Genomic DNA, 8,614 nt, shown 5'->3' on the forward strand with positions numbered 1-8,614 from the left:
GACCTGACAAGTGGCAAGTGCTGCAATGTACTGTCATATTGTCACATTTGATACGATGAGAAGGTAAACATGTCTCAATATACAGGCTTATTTTATGTTGTTGAAATAGTGGCATATTAAAGTGCCCTCAGAAATCTTCAACGGACCAGTTCAGCATTCTTCAAGTTTCAATAAAAGCATAATATAGTGAATTAGAAATTAGAAGTACATGTATCATGTTCAATAAGTACATCAGCAGCTCAGTGTGATGCCATAGATGTTTTAAACAGAAAGGCAGTCCTTTAGACATGCGCAGTAGAATAAAAGTCATTCTGTTGGAATCCCATTGGGTGAACTGGAGTGGATGACTGTCATGTCTTATTCCAGAATAAATGTGAGACTGTCCCATGTACGTTATGGGGGCAAGAGGTGTTGGTGGTTAAAGTGAACTGTAACTTTCCATGGGGGATGTGATGAAAAGTGGACTGTCCCATTATGTACCTGTCCAGAAGGGGCTGAGGAAATGTGAAGTGTCCCATTATGTACCTGTCCAGAAGGGGCTGAGGAAACGTGAAGTGTCCCATTATGTACCTGTCCAGGTGGGACTGAGGAAATGTGAAGTGTCCCATTATGTGCCTGTCCAGAAGGGGGCTGAGGAAACATGAAGTGTCCCATTATGTGCCTGTCCAGAAGGGGCTGAGGAAACGTGAAGTGTCCCATTATGTACCTGTCCAGAAGGGGCTGAGGAAACATGAAGTGTCCCATTATGTACCTGTCCAGAAGGGGCTGAGGAAACGTGAAGTGTCCCATTATGTACCTGTCCGGAAGGGGCTGAGGAACACTGGACAACACTCCTCACATTAGTCTAAAGGTCTGTATTCTGATATTAATAAATTATATTGATGATAGCCAGATCCAAAATGGAACTTCCACTGCTGCTGCTGATACAGGATCCAGTCCAGAGAACATCCAGTAGCCATATTCTCTCCATCCCTGAAAACACAACAAGAGGAGCAGATGACTGAGTGTCCATACATCCCTGACGATGTCCTAAAATAGACAGCGTATGCACACTTCATTCCAAACAGTGACCCATTCAAATACTCAGTTAAGTCTGACACAGACAAAGTCCTGCACCTTCAAAGCTCTTTCAATGAAGACTCTTTCAATGAAGACTCTCCATGCATTTTAGACCAGAAGTAGGTTTAATCTTGTTCTGGGAAACAGGCACTCAAAATACGTCTTCCTTGCCTAAAACCCCCCCCTCAAATGATAGAACCAACAACCCCCCCACAAAATGGAATAAATCTAAACCAGGATATTCTGGAATCAGAGGACAGGCTTTGTTAATAAATCAAGACATCAGAAATGTTGATGGCTCTACCAGAGCAGATTGAGTTGCCAACAGGCGCTTTCCATCCAGCGGGCCTTTACTCAATGTGACGTTGTGGATGAATCTGGATGGATCTGAATTATCCCAATTATTACATTACCAGTGTTGAGGAGATCAAGGTTAAAGCAAAGGAGCAGTGGAGTTCTGCTTCCAGAGGATCACATTGAGCCAGCCTACAGTGCATGCAGCTGGACGACAGTACTGAAGCACAGTCCTAGGTTCAAATAGTATGTTGTTTTCTTTCAAATTAGCTTCCCCTTCACAATGGAACTAATGGGATAGTCCCACATCTGGAAACCCTGCCCATCTGGCACTAAGGGCAGGCCCAAGCCAACACTCAAATAGTCACATAGTATTGGTTTTGAACAAAAAGCAATACTATTTGAATCCATGTCTGGAATATAGTACAGTACAAGGCTGGATTAGAGGACCACACATCAATCAACACTCCACCAACCCTCAGCAATTCCCCTTCTAGAACGGCACAGAGCTCAATCAGAGACAGGAGGCCCATCTGATTAAAGGAAACCAGTTGTATCTTGTGTTCAACAAAGTCCCGATCTACCAGGAACTATGATGGAATATTATCATGTTCTGTAAATGTCACACGTGTGCTCAGAGTTACATTCCATGTGAGGGACTAATGGGAAATAATTCATTCCAAAACAGTTGTGCTGTTTCATTAAGCTTTTTGATGTGAGAACAAGAGACTTCAAGCATTCTCACTGTTTTGCTGATTCGTAACCTCAGTGCTTCCAACGCTACTCTAGTTACTATGGGGTCTATCTGATGTAGCCCGGGGGAGTCCCAGGGTGAGGTAGTGCAGGAAGGTGGCCTGTTTACAAATCAATGCCTTTTAATCAACCTGTGCTGCAAACCTTCCCAACAGCCACCCACACAATGACATCACTGAAATGTTGACTTCCTCTATGGGTTGTCATAGTGATGGTGCAGACTAGGCAGAGAGACTGTCTCATCATATAGAGCCTCAGGGTAGGAAGGACGTGTCAATAGACAGGGAGTGATCTGTCAACACGTCGCTCTTCTTTCTGCTCTGTCTGCCCTGAGCCTGATAATACCTGCAGGGAGTCACATTCCAACACTACCTGTCTGACCTGCCTGCCCTGATTCTCGCTCTCTCCCTACCCTCATCCCTCTACCTTACCTCCCCCTCCTCTCCATCCATGGCCTCTCTCTCTCTCTCTCATCCCTCTCTCACTCCTATCTGGCTCTCTCTCTCTCTGTCCTGATCCTCCATGCCTCCCTCATCCCTCTCTCACTCCTACCTGGCATACCTCCCCCTCTAACCCTCCATCCACTGTCCCTGACTCTCTCTCTCTCTCCATTCCTCATCCATCTCTCACTCCTACCTGGCATACCACCCTCCTAACCCTCCAACCACTCACTCCCTGGCATACTCACCCCTCCCTTCTGCCTCTGTGGCATACCTCCCCTCTAACCCTCCATCCACTGTCCCTGACTCACTCCCCTCCTCCTCTACCTCTGTGCTGGCCTTCCTCCCTCCTCATCTGTCTCCCTCTGTAGGTTTGGCCATCATGTATGTAATCTCTGTGCTTAGGCTGCATGGCAAATGGCTGAACAAAACACAAAACACAATGCCCAAGGACCAGTCAGTCCTTCCCCCTCTGAGGGGCTAAAATGTATCTCTCTGTTACAGTATCCAGAGGACTGATGATCTCCGTGGTACCTTGTATCTGTACAGGGTGAACTCTACATGACTCTATGGGGGTTTATTGTCCATTTCCATTGGGCTCATCCTCCACACAGCCTTTAGATGCTGCGACACCCTGTGGACACGGGGCCTGGGTGATCAGGTTACTGTAAACTTGGTATGGTTTGATTGGTCAACGGTGGGGTGGTTGGTTTTGGTTTGAAAAAGATACACCTTCAGATGTTAGACATGGAACGGAGGTCTGCTGTTCTCTCTTATCCTGTATCCAGAAATGTTCGAATTTCCCAGGTTTCTAGGCCTCTTGCCTAGTAGTCATCTCTTCGTTCATTGTTCGCATTTGTCTTGTATGTTAACCGTGGGGTCTACATGCTTAGAATTATGCTTTGTTAATGTCAGTATTGCCTTATACACTAATTCATCTTTATGCCTTGAATCCATTCATTTTACAAACTTGCTTTGATATCCACATCTCATGACCATGTCTCGATCTTCGTCAGCTAAACATATAATACTTGATAGCACAAGGTTTTGCTGGAGTCAGATTAACATCTTAATAGGCTAAATGCTTAGTCTTATTATGCAATTCCTCAAAATGTTCTTAGGAATGAGTAGTTTCCTTAGGAACTTCATAAATATCTTCTTATGTGGCACTGACATTAGTGACATGCTTGAAACCAATAAATAAGCCTATGTGACAGGGATGATAGGATTTGGTTATTTCGTTATTCTTCACACATTATAGCCATCAGACGAGCTATATCAAAACCAAACATGGATAACCAAGGAAAGCGCAATAGAAACTTCAGTAAATAAGAGCTTGAAGTGATGATGGAGGAAAGAGCAGCCAGGAAAATGTTGCTGTTGGGAGACTTGATAACTGCAGGTTCACTACTCTGTCCTCTACCACAGGGGAGAGTGGCCGAGTCTGTCTACTCTGTCCTCTACCACAGGGGAGAGTGGCCGAGTCTGTCTACTCTGTCCTCTACCACAGGGGAGAGTGGCCGAATCTGTCTACTCTGTCCTCTACCACAGGGGAGAGTGGCCGAGTCTGTCTACTCTGTCCTCTACCACAGGGGAGAGTGGCCGAGTCTGTCTACTCTGTCCTCTACCACAGGGGAGAGTGGCCGAGTCTGGCTACTCTGTCCTCTACCACAGGGAGAGTGGCCGAGTCTGTCTACTCTGACCTCTACCACAGGGGAGAGTGGCCGAGTCTGTCTACTCTGTCCTCTACCACAGGGGAGAGTGGCCGAGAGTCTGTCTACTCTGTCCTCTACCACAGGAGAGAGAGTGGCCGAGTCTGTCTACTCTGTCCTCTACCACAGGGGAGAGGGCTGAGTCTGTCTACTCTGTCCTCTACCACAGGGGAAAGTCTGGCTACTCTGTCCTCTACCACAGGGGAGGTGGCCGAGTCTGTCTACTCTGTCCCTACACAGGGGGAGAGTGGCCGAGTCTGTCTACTCTGTCCTCTACCACAGGGGAGAGGTCAGAGTCTGTCTACTCTGTCCTCTACCACAGGTGAGAGTGACCGAGTCTGTCTACTCTGTCCTCTACACAGGGGAGAGTGGCCGAGTCTGTCCTCTACCACAGGTGAGAGTCCGAGTCTGTCTACTCTGTCCTCTACCACAGGTGGAGTGGCCGAGTGGTCCCTCTATCAGAGGAGAGTGGCCGAGTCTGTCTACTCTGTCCTCTACCACAGGGGAGAGTGGCCGAGTCTGTCTACTCTGTCCTCTACCACAGGGGAGAGTGGCCGAGTCTGGCTACTCTGTCCTCTACCACAGGGGAGAGGGTCACTCTGCCAGGGGAGAGTGGCCGAGTCTGGCTACTCTGTCCTCTACCACAGGGGAGAGTGGCCGAGTCTGTCTACTCTGTCCTCTACCACAGGTGAGAGTGGCCGAGTCTGTCTACTCTGTCCTCTATCAGAGGGGGAAGTCTGTCTACTCTGTCCTCTACCACAGGGGAAGGACACTCTGTCCTCTACCACAGGGAGACGGAGTAAAAACAGTCTGTCTACTCTGTCCTCTACCACAGGGGAGAGTGGCCGAGTCTGTCTACTCTGTCCTCTACCACAGGGGAGGGGCCGAGGCTGCCGGGGCTGGCAAGGGACAGTGACGGAGTAAAAACAAGTGGTTCGACATCAAGGTGGCTGCTAGCAAGAAGGGAGCTGAGAGAACATTCATGTGGACCAGCTGGAGGAGAAGGTGTCGGGCCCATCATAGAGATGGTAGAGGGACTGCACGACAGGTAAGTTAGGTAGCTACGTAGCTCGCTAACACGTAACGACGTTATAGCCAACAACATAGCTAACGACGTTAACGTTAGCTAAGTTAGCCAAGTTCTTCTTTGCAATTGGATGAGATAGCGCTAGCTATTTAACACATTCTAGAATATTGTAATATATTGTTAATTACTAGCTAGCTAGATAATGTCTGTTTAATTTGTTTTCTTGCTGTATTTAATATATATTTAAATATAATAGTAGCCAACGGTGTCTGTGGCGCAAGAAAACATTCATGTTTACAAAAGTATCCATTCGTCTCAAGACAAGGATTTAGCTGTCCTAAAGTTAGATACATTTCCAAGAAGAGATCCTAAAGCATTATTTTCAAGAATCCCATTTCTCCTTAACTTTTTAAACGTAGGATAAACCTTAAGAACATTTCCAATAACTGCATTGAGGAATAGCAACTTTGCTTAACTTTCTTCAAGTCTATAGTTAAGGAAAAAATGTCAGTTAAGAAGATATTTGTTCTTAAAGGTTTTGTGAATCCGGCCCCTGTACCTTGAAGCTGAGCCAGTATTACAGCAGAATCAGCCTGCTAAACCAGGCCTCAACCTGTCTGTGTGTCTGTGGTGCCTGGGCCTGAGGCTGGCCCGTATCTCTCCTTCTATGATTTACACCATTGATGGCCAACACATCACAGTTGTGAGTACCTGTCTTTCTTGACGTGGTGCGTATTTGGCTGCACATGTTGGCTGAAGCGCTGCCTACGACTCTCCTTATCAGCTCATCAGTACATCTGCCTGTCTACTGGTACTCTACCATCCACATCCACACACAGACAAATACAATGCTCTCCTTCACCTTCTCACATAAGGAGGGGCCATAAAGAGGGAGAGAGACAAGAGAGGGAGGAGAAAGAGAGAGTGGTGTAAAAAGAAAGAGAGAGAATGAAATAGAGAGGTTAGAGAGAGAGAGAGAGAGGGGGAGGACCAGTAGAGAGAAAGGGGGAGAGAGAGAGAGAGAGAGAGAGAGAGAGAGGAGAGAGACAGAGAGACAGAGAGAGAGAGAGAGGGGGAGGACCAGTAGAGAGAAAGGGGGAGAGAGAGAGAGAGAGGAGAGAGACAGAGAGACAGAGAGAGAGGGGGAGGACCAGTAGAGAGAAAGGGGGAGAGAGAGAGGAGAGAGACAGAGAGACAGAGAAGGAAAGATTCAGACGCACTGAGCACTGTCCATTCTCTGTGATTGTCCCTCTACGTCCCACACACACCTCTCATTCAGGCTGCCACAGCGCTACACAGCCCAGATATCAACAGTTCCCTTTGAGCTGGGCGACTGAATGGCTCTGAGGTGGCCCATCAGAGCATATCTCCATTCATTCAATACACTGAAAGGATCTGAGACTCCGGCCTGTGGGTTTGAAGTGATATCTCTGTTATGCCTCGGCCTCTGCATTCTTTACCATACTGTCATGACTTGAGTGAGTTACACAGCGTCGTGTGTGTGTGTGTGTGTGTGTGTGTGTGTGTGTGTGTGTGTGTGTGTGTGTGTGTGTGTGTGTGTGTGTGTGTGTGTGTGTGTGTGTGTGTGCGTGTGCGTGCGTGCGTGCGTGCGTGCGTGCGTGCACTCACGTGTGTGTGGAGGGAGCTCACAGTACTGTGTCGATGTGGATGGTAACACCCACCCAGAATACATATGCCACCCTGCCTAATCACATATCAAATGGCAGCAACAGTACTCATCCACTGGTCACTGTCCTGTTTGATCTACAGTATGACTGTTAGTAGAGGTCTGACTAGATAGAATTCCACTGTGAACACTGATCTACAGTATGACTGTTAGTAGAGGACTGACTAGATAGAATTCCACTGTGAACACTGATCTACAGTATGACTGTTAGTAGAGGACTGACTAGATAGAATTCCACTGTGAACACTGATCTACAGTATGACTGTTAGTAGAGGACTGACTAGATAGAATTCCACTGTGAACACTGATCTACAGTATGACTGTTAGTAGAGGACTGACTAGATAGAATTCCACTGTGAACACTGATCTACAGTATGACTGTTAGTAGAGGACTGACTAGATAGAATTCCACTGTGAACACTGATCTACAGTATGACTGTTAGTAGAGGACTGACTAGATAGAATTCCACTGTGAACACTGATCTACAGTATGACTGTTAGTAGAGGACTGACTAGATAGAATTCCACTGTGAACACTGATTTACAGTATGACTGTTAGTAGAGGACTGACTAGATAGAATTCCACTGTGAACACTGATCTACAGTATGACTGTTAGTAGAGGACTGACTAGATAGAATTCCACTGTGAACACTGATCTACAGTATGACTGTTAGTAGAGGATCTGACTAGATAGAATTCCACTGTGAACACTGATCTACAGTATGACTGTTAGTAGAGGACTGACTAGATAGAATTCCACTGTGAACACTGATTTACAGTATGACTGTTAGTAGAGGACTGACTAGATAGAATTCCACTGTGAACACTGATCTACAGTATGACTGTTAGTAGAGGACTGACTAGATAGAATTCCACTGTGAACACTGATCTACAGTATGACTGTTAGTAGAGGACTGACTAGATAGAATTCCACTGTGAACACTTGCAATATTTAAAAGGATGTGAACTCAATTCCATCGATGTAGCTTCTGCCTGATGTTAGTTGCTTGGTATCACCTGGAAAACAACAGATATAACAGTAAGTTGGTGGTCCTGTAAAAGCTGTTATAGACTACACACAGGCACACAGTCATGTTAGCAGGCACACAGTCAAGTTAGCAGGCACACAGTCATGTTAGCAGGCACACAGTCAAGTTAGCAGGCACACAGTCATGTTAGCAGGCAGCAAGTCATGTTAGCAGGCAAAAAGTCATGTTAGCAGACAGAAAACCATGTTAGCAGGCAGAAAGTCATATTAGCAGGCAAAAAGGCATGTTAGCAGACAGAAAACCATGTTAGCAGGCAGAAAGTCATATTAGCAGGCAGAAAGTCATGTTAGCAGGCAGAAAGTCATGTTAGCAGGCACACAGTCATGTTAGCAGGTACACAGTCATGTTAGCAGGTACACAGTCATGTCTCCAGGCACACAGTCATGTTTGCAGGCACACAGTCATGTTAGCAGGTTAGCATGTCTCTAGGCACACAGTCATGTTGGCATGGAACACAGTCATGTTAGCAGGTTAGCATGTCTCTATGAACACAGTCATGTTAGCAGGTTAGCATGTCTCTATGCACATAGTCATGTTAGCAGGTTAGCATGTCTCTATGCACATAGTCATGTTAGTAGGTTAGCATGTCTCT

At 46.4% G+C, this 8,614-nt stretch overlaps 1 protein-coding gene across 1 annotated transcript in view; it reads left to right on the plus strand.

Moving 5' to 3' along the window:
* Positions 1–8,614, plus strand: part of LOC135553881 (growth arrest-specific protein 7-like) — a 26,439-nt gene that overhangs the window by 7,092 nt on the left and 10,733 nt on the right. The gene's annotated exons all lie outside the window — the stretch shown is intronic.

This window comes from Oncorhynchus masou, chromosome 14 (assembly GCF_036934945.1).
Source record: "Oncorhynchus masou masou isolate Uvic2021 chromosome 14, UVic_Omas_1.1, whole genome shotgun sequence".
Classification (NCBI taxonomy): domain Eukaryota; kingdom Metazoa; phylum Chordata; class Actinopteri; order Salmoniformes; family Salmonidae; genus Oncorhynchus; species Oncorhynchus masou.